Genomic DNA, 14521 nt, shown 5'->3' with positions numbered 1-14521 from the left:
TGCGCGAAGGTGGCCACAGCGGAACAGACAGCCAAGCTGTTCATAGACCACGTGTTCAAGGTACACGGCCTGCCACGGTCTATCCTGTCCGACCGGGGGCGCCAGTTCATCTCGAGTTTCTGGCAGAAGCTGATGGGGATCCTGAACGTCAAGGTCAACCTAGCGTCGGCAAGACACCCGCAGACCAACGGACAAGCGGAGAGGGTCAACGTCATCATGCAGCAGTACCTGAGATGCTCCGCTAACCAGCAGCCCTCGACCTGGGTGGACTACCTGCCGCTGGCCGAGTTTGCCTACAACAACACACAACACATGTCCACGGGGGTGACACCGTTTTTCGCCAACAATCGGCGACATCCCAGGACCTTCCCGGGCTTAGAGAAAGAGGGGGAGGGGGAGCCGCAGGGAGCAGAGGCATTGGCAGAGGAGTTACAGGAGGTCCATGAACAGCTCCGTAGGCAGTTAGACCTAGCAAAACACGTATACAATATGCAGGCAGACAAACACAGAAGAGTTGGGGAGGACATACGGGTAGGGGACTGGGTCTGGTTAGCAGCCCAGGCAGTGCCGGCCAGATCCTTAGCTAAGAAGAAGCTAGGACACAAGCAGCTAGGCCCTTACCTAGTCGAGGCACAGATCAACCCAGTGGCCTTCTGTTTGACACTACCGGAGGGTTCCAGAATGCACCCGGTCTTTCATAGATCGGTGCTAACGCCCTACAAGGCACCTCACAGGTTTCAGGAGCCAGGGACAGCTCCTAGTCCGCTTAGAGACGCACCCACGTCAATGAGGTAACGGAGATTTTGGACTCAAGATGGGGGGAAGAGGGGGTTGAATATCTCCTCGCAAGGGAAGGTGCCCCGGCCAGCGCCATCAGCTGGGTGCCGTACTATGCGGTGGAGGAGCACTACCTCAAAGACGAGTTCCACGCACTCTTCCCACACAGGCCCATGCCGGAGGATTATTTTGACGAATATCTTTTCACCCCCACACTCTCAGCTAGTACGTTTCAGGGGTTCTCCTCGGCTGAGGAGACGGCTCCAGAGGCTACCTCGCCGGAGGGGTCGATCTCAGACTTGGGTACGGAACGCTCTTATTGGTGGGACACTCAACCCGAGGAGGAGTGGTGCAGGAGACTGCTAAGAGGGCCCTGGCACGCAGACTCCCCAAAGGAAATGGGGGGACAGGAGGGCATGGACGGGTTGGGGGAGGACCCTGGGTTCGAGCACGCCGGCAAAGAGATGGAAGCGGAGGAGATCGACGTCGATGTACCCGTCACGGACTGGCAGCATGCCAGGGGGGAAGAACTGTATCCGGCATGCACCCCCACAGCATTGGAGCACCCGGAACCCACGCCAGAAGAGGGGGAGGGGGGAAGGGGGGGCTTCGAGGGGGGGATGGATGTCAGGGACTCAGCGGGAGCGCAGGGAGGAGAGGAGATGGAGAGCGAGGGGGAGCAATCCGAGGGCAGCGTAGGAGAGGATGACAGCAGCCCGATAGATTCCGTGAGCCTCTCCAGCGAATCGGAAGATTCACAGAAGGGGGCGCCGATGGGCACGGCAAGGGGGGACCTCCATCAGAAAGTCGGACAACGGAGGAGAGGTCAGATCCGGCCAGTGTCCCGGAAGAGGGAAGCAGTGACGGAAGTAGTGTAACGGTTAGGAGAAAGGTCACAGGGCTGGCGCGAGAGGCAAGTTCAAATGTACAGGAGCGCGGGACAGCAGAGAATGAGGATTGGGAACCGGGTCCTAAAGCCCGCCGGAGGGAGGGGGAGGAGCTAAGCGACTCAGCGTCGGAAGAGTCCAGAAAGGGCAATGCCCCAGCGGGCAGGAGGACCCAGAGGAGGAGAGAGCAGCGTAAAAGGTGGAGCGGGGCTCGGATCTTAAACTGGTGTCATAGGGGAGGAGACTCAGACAGGACTTCGCCGATCTAGGGTTTAAGACGTAGGGCTGCACGCTGTGGCTTTGAAATGGAAACTGAACTTCAATAAAGACTTTTGTACATTACTACAGCCTAGCGTTGGTCCTCTGTGAGCTGGGACCTAGAGGCAGCTCTGACAGTAAGTCCCGTCTCCTTAAAACCTCGCAACGTGAGTGGACGCAGCGAGGGGCGAAGATTGGTACTTCGCGAGCTCACGAAAGCAGCACAAATGGCAGCCCTGCAAAACGCAGTGACACAACTTAACGCAGAGATACTAGCGTCCAGGAAGAGAGAAGAGGAATCAGATGCTGTCTGCAAGGATCTGCAAGCCAGGTTGGAACTGTTGACTAAACAGGGGCTACCGGGAGCCAGACCAGAGGGGATTGGGCTGGGAAAGAGAGGAGGCAGCCTGGTGTCTCATTTCGATGGGAGTCTGCAGCACTATCCTAACTTCAGAGCAGACGTGGTTTTTGCGCTAATGTTACTGGAGAAGGACTTTAGAGATGAGCAGGAGAAAGTAGGCTTCATACTAACGCATCTCCATGGAGAAGCTAAAGCGTGGTTGCGCAATCTGTGGAGAGATAATGATCCAGCCCTCCAAAATGCTAATGCCTTCATTAAGGCAAGGGATGCTTGTTTTTTATCAGCGATAGATGTAGATGTCGCCAGAAAAGAGATACATGGATTGAAACAAGGCAGAGCCACTGTGAGGCAATATCACTCCCGCTTTTTTGCATTGGTCAACGCGCTGGGATGGGAAAAAGATTCAGCGGCCGTCAGGGACCTGTTCTGGGAGGGGTTGAACGGGGCTGTGAAAGACGAAATCACAAGGGGGGAGAGACCCCAGAGCACTCAAGAAGTTGTCCGGAGAGCGCTGACGATTGGGGTGCGTCTGGAAGACCGTCCTTGGAGCAAAGACGAAGGGCGTTGGGGATGCACGCCAGCGAGAGCACCTCCCTTCTTTCCCAGGGACTCAGCGCGCGCTCAATTCACACCTCCACTGGGAGGGGGAGAGGAGCCGATGGAGATAGGTGGTGCCAAGGCTCAGTCAGCAACCAGAGCCCTAACACCGGGAGCAGCCAAAGCGAAGCCTCCTAGAGGGAACAGGAAGTGTTACATCTGCGACAGTGCTCAGCACATGGCAAAGGAGTGCCCCCAGAGGCTCCACAAGCACACTGCAGCCTCAGCAACAGTAACAGAAGCAGTTCAGCAGAGAGAACCACAGCAGGGAAACGACGAAGTCTGGCTGGAAGCAGAGCCACTGGGGCCCAGCCAGACGAGTCAGTGAAGCAGTCCCCAGGAATCTTACAGCCCACAGGCCCCCTCCCGCCCAAACCAGTGGTGCAGCTCACCGCAGCACTCCAGCTTCCCAATGGGCTCACCATGGAAGTCCCTATTACCATTGACTCTGGTAGCAATGCAGACTTTATAGGAGTGGATTTCATCAAGCAACATAGCATAGCGCTCCTGCCTGCCGCGATGCCCCTGAAAGTAGTGACAATCGATGGAAGGGAATTGCTGGGGGGACAGGTGGTACAGCAAACGCCGCCAATGGTGATGCGAATTGGAAATCACCGCGAAGTCATCAGCTTCAATGTCACCCAACTGTCAGACACGCCCATAGTATTGGGCATGAGCTGGTTGGACAGGCACAGCCCGGCATTGGCATGGTACCAGCGTAAATTGACCTTCTGCTCCTCCTACTGTGCAGAACATTGCATCATGACTAACCAGGAAGACGAGGGGCAAGAGGATGACCCACAGCTACAACTGGGCATGCTGCAAGCGGTACCAGACAAGTACAAGGCGTTTTTGGAGGTCTTCTGCGAGAAGGAAGCGGACAAGCTGCCTCCCCACAGACCCTACGACTGCAAGATTGACCTCCTGCTGGGGGCAACGCTGCCGACTGGAAAACTGTATTCCATGTCTGAAGACGAACTGCAAGAGCTCAGGGAGTTCATAGATCACAACTTGAAGCGGGGATTCATCCGGGAATCCAAAGCAGTGGGGGGCAGTCCTGTGTTCTTCGTGAAGAAAAAAGACACGCCCCAAAAGAGGTTGGTAGTTGATTTCAGAATCTTGAACTCGAAAACCAAGCCCACGGCTTTCCCGATGCCCAAGATCGACGACTTGCTCGCGACGGTGAGGAAGGGACGCATCTTCACCAAGTTGGATCTACGAGGGGCGTACAATCTTATACGCATGCGGGAGGGCAACGAGTGGAAGACGGCCATGTTTACGCCCTTGGGCACCTATGAATATAGGGTTATGCCGTTCGGTTTACAAAATGGCTCCCACTGCTTCCAAGCCTTCATGCATCACGTGTTAGCGGGGCTCCTCTACAAGAAGTGCGTCTGCTTCCTGGACGACATTCTGATCTTCTCGGAATCGCAGGAGGCTCACGAGAGAGATGTCAAGGAAGTCCTGCAAAGACTACGGGAGCACAGACTTTACGCCAAACTGGAGAAGTGCCAGTTCGACATGACGGAGGTGGATTTCCTGGGCTACAAGCTGTCCGACAAGGGAATCGCCATGGACAGCGCCAAGGTATGCTCGGTACTGGACTGGAAAAGCCCGCGCAATCGGAAGGAGGTCCAGAAGTTTGTCGGCTTTGCCAACTTTTATCGCAAGTTTATCAAGGGTTTCGCTATGCAGACGGCGGCCATCACGGACACCCTCAGCTCCAAGAAGAAGAAGTTCATCTGGACGGAGCAGGCGGAGCAGTCCTTTCAGAAACTCAAGCGTCTCTTCGCTTCCGAGGAACAAGTGCTACATGTGAACCCCAGCAGACCCATGAGGGTGGAGACGGATGCCTCGGACAGAGCGGTGGGGGCGGTCCTGCTGCAGCAAGATCCGCGAGGGGACTGGAGGCCGTGCGCATTCTATTCCAGAAAACTCAGCAAGTCGGAACAGAACTACACCATCTGGGACAGGGAGTTGCTGGCCATTCATGCAGCCTTCAAAGCATGGCGGCACTTCCTCATCGGAGCCAAACGCACGGTGCAAGTTCGCACGGACCATAAGAACCTGGAGTACTGGCGCACGGCGCGGTTCCTGAACCAGAGACACATCCGCTGGGCGGAGTTCTTTGTGGATTTCGACTTCAGGATAGAATACATCCCGGGAGACAGCAACGTCATGGCGGATGCGCTATCCAGGAAGCCGCAGTATCTCGAGGAAGCGGCACCAGTGGCGGCCAAGCACATTTTCGCACCGAAAGCGTGGGCGTGTGCTTCAGCTATCGTGGACCTGGACGCGGTACGTCGCACACTGCAAGTGGATTCGTTCGCACAATCCAAGATGGAGGAGGTGCGAAGAGGCACTGCGAAGGACGACGAGTTCCAGATACGCAACAGACTGCTGAAGGGGCCTTGGCAGACGGACATGGACGTGTTGGGGGAGGATTCTGGGTTCGAGCACAGCTGCAGAGAGTTGGAAGCAGAGGAGATTGACGTCGACGAGCCCATTCCGGACTGGCCGGACCCAGCCGGCCAGCTGCACACCAGAGGGGAAAAACTGTATCCCGCACTCACCCCCACAACACTGGAGCACCCGGAACCCGCATCCGAAGAGGGGGAGGGGGGAAGGGGGGGCTTCAAGGGGGGGATGGATGTCAGGGGTTCGGGAGCAGAGGCACAGGGGAGAGAGGAAGCGGAGAGCGAAGGGGAACAATCCGAGGGCAGCGTAGGGGAGTATGACAGTGGGCCAAGAGATTCCATGAGCTTCTCCTGTGATTCGGAAGATTCCCAGAAGGGGGCACCGATGGCCAGGGCAAGGGGGGTCCCGGGAAGGACGCACCAGAAGCAAGGGGCCAGCGGCGACTCCCAAAGCAGCAGCTGGAGATCGGGACCAGCTTCCCCACCAGGGCGTAGTGGGGGGGGAAGAGTCCCATGTGTCAGGGCCGGCTTCCATTCCAGTGGGGAGAGAAGATGAGGCAGGGCTGACCACGCCTCTATCGCTGAGTGAGGGAACGGAGGGGAAGTCAGACCCAGCTAACCCCCCCGAATGGGGAAGCAGTGACAGGAGCAGCTAACCCCCCCGAATGGGGAAGCAGTGACAGGAGCAGTGTAATGGTCAGGAGGAAGGTTGCCGGCTGGGCGCGCGCACCAAGTTCAAATGTACAGGAGCGCGGGACAGCAGGGAGGTCAGATTGGGAGCCAGGTCCTAAAGCACGCCGGAAGCAGGGGGAAGAATCCGGGGAATCAGCATCAGAAGAGTCCAGAAAGGGCGACAACCCAGCAGGCAGAAGGACCCAGAGGAGAAAGGAGCAAAGGAGGAGGTGGAGCAAGGCTAGGGTCTTGAACTGGTGTCGAGGGGGAGGAGATTCAGATGGAGCTTCAGCGGTCTAGGGTTGAGACGTAGAGCTGCGCGCCGCAGCTTTGAAATGGAAACTGAACCTTAATAAAGACTTTTGTATATAGCAAGAACTGGCGTTGGTCCTTTGTGAGCTGGGACCTTGGGCAGCTCTGACAAGACCAAAATAAGAAAACAGCGTCTTTTTGCTTCCATATGCGTAGAAAGAAGACGAATAAGCTTTGATTGGCCTTCTTTCAATTCGCATGGTGTTTTTTGGGTGTGCACCAGAATCTCCCCCAACGAAAGCAAAAAGGAGTTTTGGGTTCCATCTACATAAAAAGAAGATGATAAAGCTCTGATTGGGCTTATTTTCAATTGTTGTTTTTGGGGTTAGAATGCACATTCAATCAAAAATCACAAAGTGAAATGTTTGTTATCAGCCCAAATTAAGCATAGGAGTTTTGCTTCCATCTCAATAGAAAGAGAATGAATAAGCTTTAATTGTTCTTTCGGTGTTCTTTCGGTGTTCACATATCAAAAGCAAAGTGTAATGAGCCTAAACAAAGCAAAACCGGTTGTTTTGGGTTCCATCTACATAGAAAGAAGAATATTGGATGTCCCTTACTTCAAGTCGTCTTCTTTGGTGTAAATGCACATTGACCCTGAAATCGCAAAGTGTATGTAATGAGACCAAAATAACAAAACACCGTTTTTTTCGCTTCGATATGCATAGAAAGAAGACGACTAATCTATGATTGGACTAATGTCAATTCTCATGGTGTTTTTTGAGTGTGCACCAGAATTGCCCCCAACCAAAGCAAAAAGGCATTTTGGGATCCATCTACATAAAAAGAAGATGATAAAGCTCTGATTGGGCTTATTTCCAATTGTTGCTTTTGGGGTTAGAATGCACATTCACCCAAAAATCACAGTGAAATATATGTTATCAGCCCAAATAAAGGATAAGTTTTTTGGTTCCACTCCAATAGAAAGAGGACCAATAAACTTTGATTTTTCTTTCGTTGTTCATTCCCCCACAAGTAGCAAAGCAAAGTGTAATAAGCCTAAATAAAGCAAAACCGGTTGTTTTGTGTTCCATCTACATAGAAAGAAGAATCTTAGATGTCGCTTATTTCAAGTCGTCTTCTTTGGTGTAAATGCACATTGACCCAGAAATCGCAAAGTGTATGTAATGAGACGAAAATAACAAAACACGGTCTTTTTGCTTCCATATGCGTAGAAAGAAGACGAATAAGCTTTGATTGGCCTTCTTTCAATTTGCATGGTGTTTTTTGGGTGTGCACCAGAATCTCCCCCAACCAAAGCAAAAAGGAGTTTTGGGTTCCATCTACATAAAAAGAAGATGATAAACCTGGAAGGAACCAGCAGGGGGAGAGGGAGAGTTCCTGCAGAAACTCAGTCGGAGGAATGGCTCCAAGATACTTCCAGTGAGAACAGCGGGGAGGTCTCAGGACCTCCGCTTGGGACGCCTACTCCGCGCAGGAAACTGTCAGGCAGAGAATCCAGAAGGAGAGTTTCCGTTAAGGAACTCTTATGTTGGCGTAAATTCCGGAAGCGCCGACTGACGGATTCTGCCAGCGATTGAGGTAGTCATGCACACATGGCTCCGCGGACTGGGAGAGTTTAGAAACTGATTGCAAAGCCTTGAGGGCTTAAACGCTTACGCACGAGTAGCCCCTTTATCCCATTACAGCAATCCGTCAGTCTTTGACGCTGCTTGTGCGAAGGAGAGGCATCATGAGCAACCCAAACGGAGCCGGAGGAGCAGGAGGAGCTGAAGCGGGACCAACTCTGGAGGAGAGAAACAGAGCGTTGGAACACCAGCTGGCACTGCTAACAGCGCGGCTTGAGGAAAGGAGGGCTCAGGATGCACAGGGGAAACCCACCCCCATCACAAGGAAGGTACCGGGGTTGGTACAGAAATTCGGGGGTGACCCAAGGAACTACCAAGCCTTTAAAACAGAGATGCAGTACGCACTGAATCTGCAGTTCGATGACTTTGCCGATGAGGAATTGAGAGTGGCTTTTGTGATTGGTCACCTCGGGGGGGGGGCGAGAGACTGGGTGAGGCCCCTGATGGCATCGAATAATGACGCCTTAAAGGACTTGAGGAAATTCTTTATCGCGATGGACTTGATGTTTTCCAGCCAGATCGAACAGGGCGTGGTACGCAGACAGTTAATGGCGTGCAAACAGGGAAATCAATCCGTCCGAGAGTATTGGACACAGTTTACCATGCTTATACATAAATTGGGGTGGGACCTGTCTTCGGACCCGATACAAATGTTGTTTGAAGAAGGCCTAGCCCCAGCGGTGAAAGATGAACTTTCCCGCGCGCCCCGTCCGGAGTCCATAGACCAGCTGACCAAGGCGGCGCTTGCGATTGGAGCGCGCCAGGAGGCGAGGGTGCTGGAGAAGCGGGAAGGGAGAGGAGAGCGTTGGAATGATTTCCGCATTCCTGAGATGCTGGAGCAACCTTCCCCGCCAGTGGAACCGATGGAGATTGGGGGTGCGCGCGCACGCGGAATTTCAAACATCAATGAAGGGCGGAAGAAGGAGGGGAAGAGCGCCAAAAAATGTTTCCTCTGTCAACAGCCCGGACATTTTGCCAGGGTCTGCCCGCAAAGGAAGGGATGGCAAGGAATGGTGGGGGCTGTTGGGAGTGAGGAGGAGGAGGTTAAGGAGCAGGTAAAAGCCAACGCCTGGCTGCCAGCGACAGGGCACAGCAGCCAGGCCAAGGATCAGTGAACGTGCCCAAGCCTGAACCCCCCAGAGCGGCTCTCGTCGTAGAGGTGCTGCTAGAGCTGCCCAACGGACATCCACTCACGATAAAAGCCCTATTAGACTCAGGCAGCTCCTGCAATTTCATGAGTAAGGAGTTTGCGTCAGAACACCAGATACGTTCCTTGCAGGTGACAACGATTGATGGGAGGGAACTCCGGGGGGGGGGGAGTTACCCAACAGACGGTCCCCATGACAGTGAGGGTGGCAAGGCACACGGAAGTCATTGCTTTTCATGTAGCCACCCTGGCGGGGCCTCCCATCATATTGGGAATGAGCTGGCTGGCGCTACATGATCCGCTAGTGGGATGGCACCAGCGCACAGTCTCTTTTGGGTCAGCTCATTGCCTAGAGCACTGCAAGGGGAGAGAACTTCAGGGGCTGGCTGGGGCAAGTCTTGCAGGGATGGCGGTGGGGACGGAGGGAGAAATACCACGACAATACGCCGACCTGAGTGACGTCTTCAGCGAGAAGGAAGCAGATAGACTGCCCCCGTGTAGACCCTTTGACTGTCAAATTAACCTACTCCCGGGAGCCCAGCTACCAGTTGGCAAACTGTACGCCATGTCGGACAGGGAGATGCAGGAGTTAAGGGAGTTCATAGACAAGAACCTAAAAAGAGGGTTCATCAGGGAGTCAAGAGTGGTGGGGGGCAGCCCAGTGTTTTTTGTGGACAAAAAGGACTCTAGTAAACCCAGGCTGGTCGTGGACTTCCGGGCCGTGAATTCGGTGTCGGAACCAGTGGCCTTTCCCATGCCCAGGATTGATGACATTTTGACCAGGGTGAGGAAGGGAAAGATTTTTACCAAGCTAGACCTGAGGGGGGCGTATAACCTGATACGGATGAGGAAGGGGGATGAATGGAAGACCACCATGTTCACCCCCTTGGGGGCCTTTGAGTATCTCGTTATGCCCTTCGGATTACAGGGGGGCTCAGCATGTTTCCAATCCTTCATGCATCACGTCCTAGGACCTTTGCTCTATAAGAACTGTGTGGCCTTCTTAGACGATGTGTTGGTCTACTCAGAGGACGAGGAGCAGCATGTCCGAGATGTCCGGGAGGTCCTAAGCAGGCTGCAAGCAAACCAGCTGTGGGTAAAACTGGAGAAGTGCCAGTTCCATACCAGAGAGGTGGAATTCCTGGGGTGCCGTTTGTCAGACAAGGGGTTGTCCATGGATCCCAGCAAAGTCCAAGCGGTACTGGAATGGAAAACACCCAGAACCAGGAAGGACGCGCAGAGATTCCTGGGGTTTGGAAACTTCTATCGGAAGTTCATCAAAAACTTTGCCCATTTAACGGCGCCCATCACCGATTGTCTCAGTAGTAAGAAGAAATTCGCATGGACGGAAGAGGCGCAGCGAGCGTTTGAACGGCTAAAGAAAGCGTTCGCTTCGGAAGAACAGCTCTTGCACGTAGACCTGCAGAAACCGATGAGGGTGGAAACAGATGCATCAGATCGAGCGGTAGGAGCGGTTCTGCTCCAACCGGGGAAGGATGCGTCGGACTGGAGACCGTGTGCCTTCTTCTCGCAGAAGGGAACAGAGGGGCAGTGAGGCCCATAGAGCACGAGGGGCCAGCAGGAGAGGCAGAATCAGTAAATACAGAGAGGACCTGCGAGGCCGAAAGGACACCAGAACCAGAACCACGACTGAGCGAGCCGATTGCGCCAGACCAAACAGCCCCATCACAGCCAGCATCCTTGGAACACGAGCCAGAACCTGAACCCCGGACCAGGGAACACCACAGGCCGCAACGCATACGTAGGCCGCCGGCTTACCTCAAGGACTATGAATGCGACCTCCCGGGCAGGACTGGAACTTAGAGGGGAGGGGTGTTATGTACTGAGTTGAATAGGATCCAAACTGCAACAGTCTGATTGGTCCTAGAACAATGCAGCAGTATGATTGGTTGGCAGGAACTACCCAATCATGCTCCAGATAGAAGTGAATCCACAACCTGATTGGCTTACAGTAGAATTCCGGAATTAGCCAATCATGTGCAGCCCATTGTGTAAATAATGTATATAAAGCAGATACTTTGAGGGGACTTTCATTCATTCCTCCTCACCACTATGAGCTGAATAAAGAGCATGAAATCACTTTGCGACTCTGAGTATATTTCACCAAGGCAACACTCAGCAGTGCCAGCCCATTCCAGTAGCCTAGAAGGAGAAGGAATCAGGCGCCCTGAGCAAGCTACAGTTCCCAGATTTCAGGGCACCAGGTGTTGTTCCTCCCATGAACTACAGTTCCCAGTTCCCTAGGAAGAGAAATGGGCTTGGGAACTAGATCTGTCAAGGGATTCACAACCCTCAACACCCAGAGTAAGCAATAGTTCCCAGGGTGCTTTGGGGGACATCGTGGGAACTATAGTTTGTTCCGTTTCCCAAAGAGACCCTCTCAGAGCTATAACTCCCAGAGTTCCCTTGTGAAAGGTTGTGCAGAATATTCTCTCCCCCCGTAGGAAACTACAGTTCCCAGGGTGCTTTGAGAGATGCCGTGATGAGTTAAATACTATCTGTGAGGGGAATTGAAGCACATCTCCCTGATTCCTTTGGTGACACCAAAACTGGTGTCAATGGATCTCGTTAGAGCAATCCCAGCGGTCGCAGGCAAAGTTGCAGGCGCCAGCACTTGGGTTCCTAAGAAATGGAGGCCCAGCTAGGAAAAAAACGGGGGAACTGGCATTAAAAGGAGATTAAGAGTGAGAGAGACAGGGAGCATGGGAGACATGGAAGGGGCATCAAGGGGCATCTAGTCCAACCCACTGCAAGGAAGCTCAGAGCTATAATTCCCAGGACTTCTTTGGGAAATGAAAGAGGGAAGAGAGAGAAAGATAAAAAGCACACAGAGAGGGATGGGATTCACAGCCCCCCCTCCCATGACCCCCGGCACACCCCAGCCCAGCAGGGCACCCCACAGCACCCTCAGGCATGCTGTCCTCACAGCAGCACCCAGCAGGCTTTCGCCCCCACCTTATCTGCAAGCCGGCAGGGTGAGGAGGGCCAAAGGCTGGCAGGGCGGAGGCAGAAACCAGGACTTTGGCTCCTGTACCCCAAACAACACCCAGGGGGACAGGAGCCCACCTTGTGGGGCTACCCTGGCCTCCTAGGCGCTTCTTCCCCCAGACGGAGCCTCCCGTGCAGTGGCAGTCTACCTGGGCTGCTCCTGAAGGAGCTTAGAAACAGCGCTCAGGGAAATGCTGCAAGGAAGAGGAGGAGGAGAATAAGGATAATACAGAGGATAATGATGATAACAGCAGCAGCAGCAACAACAACAAACTAGAGAAAGGCCAAGGCCCAACAAACACAACAACAAACCAGAGAAAGGCCAAGGCCCCTAAGGCACTGTTGGAACTCCTCCCTGAGGGGATTGGGGGGGCCTCTACCCTTCCTTCTCCGCAGGGACCCCCAACTTCTCCTGGGACCCCTCAAGAGATGAGGCGCCCACCTCACGAAGGGAGACCAGTGCCACAAAATGGCCAGGCTAGGCCCGACTGCCCTCAAGCAATATGGTGGTGTTGGCATGTCTTTGTTTGCCTCTCCTACGGTGGCGCCTCTTTCTGGTCACTCTGCCTTCATCCAAAATGGCCTCCTAGTGTAGCACCCTGCTTGTGGTTAACGCTTAGCTGGAATGAAATATTCAACGCAGCAATAGAGAAATTAAAATAATAATTTATTTGTCGGACAAATAAATATGAGGCACAGTGGTATATGGTTACCAAGCTCTGGCCTGGCCTCCTGCCGTTATGGCCTGCACTTATATTTCCTTAACCCAGGACTTCCGGTCGGCGCCAGCGCTTAATGGAGGCTCTCTCCCCGATCTCCGGAGAGAGGGCTGCTTCACGAGTTCGGGTCTGACCGCTACGGCGAAGCGGGGACCCCTAAAATCACAGGCGTGGAAGCCTGTGAACAAGGAGACTCGGTGGGCACCTTTTGCGCCCCCCTTACTGCAAAAGAGCCTTTTTAAAGGCTCCGGAAGAGCATCGGGGGATCGTGCGGTGCTGAGAGTCGCTACCCAGCCCGTGAAGTGAAGCCGCGTCGCCATAAGCGGAGAGCGCCGATTCTTCCTGAAATCTGGACTGAAATTGAAATACCCGTAAGTAGGATTGGGAAACCTACTGGGATTATAAAAAACGTTTGAAATTTGGCTGAAAACGGGGATGGTAAATAAAGGAAGTCTGCCTCCCCCGGTTTGCATAACTTTTAAAGCAACGGAACTGGAAAGCTGCAATTGAAGGAAAAGTAACTTTGAATTTTTGAATTATTTAACTTTGGCATTGAACTATAACTACCCCTCCAGCAAGCAGGAGCAGGGGGGGGGAAGAAAAGGAAACTTGGCTTAACCTGCGTGAGAGGAAATTTAAGTGATTAATTCCTGCTGTCTCTGACTCTGGGAACAGACTGCCTGGGTGAAGCACTTTGACAGGAACTGTCTGACAAAACCTGCTGCAAAGCGGAGAGCTCAAATAGATACAATTTTTGGGACTTTACAGAAATATTACTGTTGCAATTGGAAGACTGAAAGTTTCTAAAAGACTGAAAGTTTCTAAAAAAAAAAACCTCTCTCCAAAGGGGTTTTCGGTTTCTTTGTTTCTTCTGCTTATTGGACACGATGTATTGCTCCCTCTAGAGGGCTGAAAGGTTACAGTTGTAACATAGACTGTCAAATAAAAACAAGTCACTGGATTTTGCTACTTAAGAGCTGTTCCTGTGGGAACGACCTTGGGACATGAGTGGTTCCGCAGAAGACATAACAACAAGATCTAAGGCTAAAGCTGCACAAAAGAAAAGAGGCTCAATATCAGGCTTACTGCCAACAGGCACAGCTGGACAGGAGAAAGGAATAAACGTATTCATGGATTCAGTGACTCAAGCATTACTTAAAATAAATGAATCTTTAGAAAATTTGACTAAGCAGAGCACGGAGAATACCAAACAACTGACAGAACTTACAACAAAATTGGACTTAAATACCAAAAGCATTACATCTAATACAGAAACCATAAACAAATTGGTTCAAGAAAACGCCACAATTCGAAAAATTGCAGAAGAAGCTAAAATTACTGCAGAAACTACACAGGAAAGTCTAATACCAGTCTGTAAGAAGTTGGACCAGCGGCCTTGTCTTTGTGGGAGATGCAGAGGAAAGAGAAGAATTTGAGACTTAGGTTGGTCCCTGAAAGTGAAGGGGACAACCTAGTGGACTTTCTCACAAAAGAATTATCAGAATTTTGGCAGGTAAACTCAGAGGAAGAAGATTTTAAGATAACAACCGCCTTCAGATTGGGCAGAAGGCAAGGCAGGAAGATCCCAAGGGATTGTCTGATAACTCTGAGATCTAAAGAGGAAAGAGATAAAATTTTAAATTTACATTACCAGAGAACCCTTCAGATTGGAAATGCTTCTGTTCAAATTTATAAGGACATCCCAAAATATATTCTGGAGGTAAGAACTTATTTTAAGAATTTGGTTGACCTGCTGAAGAAGAATAACATACCTTT

The 14521-nt window shown here is 52.4% G+C and overlaps 1 long non-coding RNA gene across 1 annotated transcript in view; it reads right to left on the bottom strand.

The window, feature by feature from the left end:
- Positions 1-11147: 11147 nt before the first annotated feature.
- Positions 11148-14521, bottom strand: part of LOC307224692 — a 331699-nt gene continuing 328325 nt past the window's right edge. Inside the window, exons 3-5 of the long non-coding RNA XR_013842688.1 lie at positions 12335-12628; positions 12105-12299; positions 11148-11679 (exon numbers count right to left, since the gene is read on the bottom strand). This is a non-coding gene — a long non-coding RNA (uncharacterized lncRNA). The remainder of the gene's footprint in view (positions 11680-12104; positions 12300-12334; positions 12629-14521) is intronic.

The sequence above is a fragment of the Podarcis cretensis genome (genome assembly GCF_951804945.1).
Source record: "Podarcis cretensis genome assembly, chromosome: 9".
Classification (NCBI taxonomy): Eukaryota; Metazoa; Chordata; class Lepidosauria; order Squamata; family Lacertidae; genus Podarcis; species Podarcis cretensis.
This window is presented reverse-complemented; position numbering and strand designations above follow the sequence as displayed.